Consider the following 3,014-nt stretch of genomic DNA (forward strand, 5'->3'; position numbering starts at 1 on the left):
AAGGTTGCAAGTACCCGGTTTGATCCCCACAGCCTGCACTCTGGGTTTCTGAGCAAGACCCTTAACCCCACACTACTCCCAGGGCACCACACAGTGGCAGCCCACTGCTCCCCAAGGGGATGGGTCAAATGCAGAGATGAATTTCTCCAGTGTGAGATTAATAAAGTTAAATTATTAGTATTATTATTATTATCTCTGTACCTAATAGCAATCATGGTACCTCTGGCGAGTACATGGAGGGCTGTGCAGCCACGGTGACTCTTAACTGTGTCACCATACTCTGCCACATCTGTTACATATGTTCAGAGTGAACCTACTTTCATCTGTGAAGAACACGGGGCACCACTGACAAATTTGCCAACCTCTGGTAAAATGGCAAGCATCCTGCAAAATGTTGGGCTGTGAGTGGATGTCAAGCCCTCATACCTTCCTCATGGAGTCAGTTTCTATCCTTTTCTACAGACACATGCACATTTGCAGGGCTGTGGCAGTACTCCTCCTGTTCCTCTTTGCACTAGGGTGGAGGTAGCGCTCTTAGGTTGTGACCCTCTCACGGCCTCCTCCATTTCTCCTGGCGTACTGGCCTGTCTCCTGGTATAATATTTGAACTTTTTTTAATCTCACACTGGAGAAATTCATTTCTGCATTTAACTCATCCCCTTGGGGAGCAGTGATGTGATGGTCCCCACTTGCAGAGCCACTTCTTTAGTGAGTATGACTTGTTAATTGGCAATAATTTTTACTTGTTATCTCTTTGCACAACAGCATGTAAAATTGATTTGTCAATAAGTGTTACTTACTAAGTTGAAATCTGCTTTATAATGAATTCATCATATTAGTCATAAATGTATTATTTATCCTAACCTAATTCATCCTAAACTACTCAGTTGCTTATAGAGAGGTTTTTTTTAATGCATATCAATTAATTAAAGTGGATTTGTGATAATACTCAAACAAAAAAGGATTGATGATCTGTTTTTAGTGGGTGTTAATGGACAAATGTAAAAAGTTCTTGTTGTATTACTGACAAAAAATGTTATTAAGCTGGATGTCTAATGTCATTAGGTTTCATAATCATAAAAACAAATTTACCAAAACCTATTCAGAAATTAGTTTGCCTCAGGAAAGTGTTGGAATATAAGACATATTGATGTTTTGAACAATTTATTTTCCATTAAGGTTTATGTTTGTATATGTGTCCAGTTTGATAAGTTTATATTCTCTGAATCCATTAGAAAGTCTGGGTCTTAACTGTTAACTTAAGAAATCCAAGATGTGAAAATGCAACTTTTTCCATAGAAAAACCTCAAAAACTAATATTTCTGCTTGGTGATCTTATTTATTCAGACTCTGTTTTACTGTTTAATTTGTTACACATGAGTTTAAACTTAAAAACTTAACATTACACTATTCCTTGATCATCATACAGTAATCATCTGTAATCAGCAGATCGATACTACAGAATATTCAGTAGAAACTCTGTAGTTTTTTTCACATTACAGATCATTAACAAAATGTTATATTATATGATAATGAACAGGGACGATTCAAAAGAAATAACATAGTTTAGAATTGGACAAAACACTCATTCAACACTTATCTCATTTATATAAAAGAAGTGTTTTTAAAATTTTATTCATTAAAAAAAAACATGGATAAAATCTGGTTTATATGACGTAACTGGTTGACCAATAATTCCTACGATCACGCTGTATTTCTATTGAAATTCTGTTTCCATGTTTCCTCCCTGTAGTTGAACAGCTTGAATGCATGGGGACAAAAACAGTTATTCAGTCTTTTATTCCTGGACTTTGGAATGAGCAGCCTCTGTTGGGCAGGGTTCTCTGGCGGCTGATGACAGTGTTTACACTCACAGTGTTAATGATAGTGTTTACAGATAAGTTGCATGAGCATCTTGATTTAGAGATCCATGTTACAACCTTATCAAAGATACTTAGATTAAAAGTTTACAGAAGAATGTTTGTTATGTTCTTTACAAATCAACAAAACTTGTTGTGCACCACACATGAAATTCAAAAGCTTATCTCTTTTTATAACATGTTTGTATTCAAAATGACTTGCCCACAAAAGGTTGGATCTGTACAGTGTTCCTATTCAAGCTAATGCCAGAGCTTCATGTCTTTTTAGGGAAAGCGACTTTGGTGGCACAACTCGTCACACCCTTTAGAGTAAATAACCTCAGCTGAATCTAATCTTCTGCATAGTTTAACAGTCAAGGAGTCTGAAAACATCCTTAAATATTTATCGCCATCTTATTTCAACAGGCCGCTGTGCTTCTCCAGTTCAAAAATAGAGCAAAACATGCCTAAGTTACTTCAGCAAACAAGTTATTTTCAAAAAAGTCAGCAATGCCTCTTTACTGGAGCTTAAAAGGTGGGCCTTCCTCCAAGTTTTTTTTACAACTGCTGAAAGGAAGCTATTTACTCTGTGTTGCACATCAATAGACACACCGCTCTGGTTATATCTATATAAAAATGTATCTCCTCAAAAATCGAATTAGTGTTACCTGGACAGATGTAGAAGTGTATCCTTCTGATATGTTTCGCATTCACTTTTTACATCCACATACTCTCATATATTATGCATGCCTTTTTTCTAGGTAAAAGGCCAAAGTATTACAACTTTCCCTATCTCTTATGGGAATATGACAGGGTCTGCAACATAGTATTTCATTGTAATTGACAATCATCCGGGTGAGAAATAATGTTATAAAATGTGTTAAAAGAACATCTTAAATACAGAGAACTGGCCACAGATAAACAGGTGAATGACATGAATAATTCGACCAGGCATCAGTGCTGAGATCATGATAAAAATATGTATTTGTTTGGCCATGGTTTTTAGTTAAATTTATCTTGTAATCATTATAAAAACAAAGAAGTATCAGCACAGTCTCAAGAGGTGGGATTTTAGGAAAGCAGCCAATTTACTTTCTCAATGGTTACCACATTAAAAGAGACAAAAGTTGAAGAAAAATATGTAGAAACAGATCC

This window comes from Cyprinodon variegatus, unplaced genomic scaffold (genome assembly GCF_000732505.1).
Source record: "Cyprinodon variegatus isolate N-32 unplaced genomic scaffold, C_variegatus-1.0 Scaffold67, whole genome shotgun sequence".
Lineage (NCBI taxonomy): Eukaryota > Metazoa > Chordata > Actinopteri > Cyprinodontiformes > Cyprinodontidae > Cyprinodon > Cyprinodon variegatus.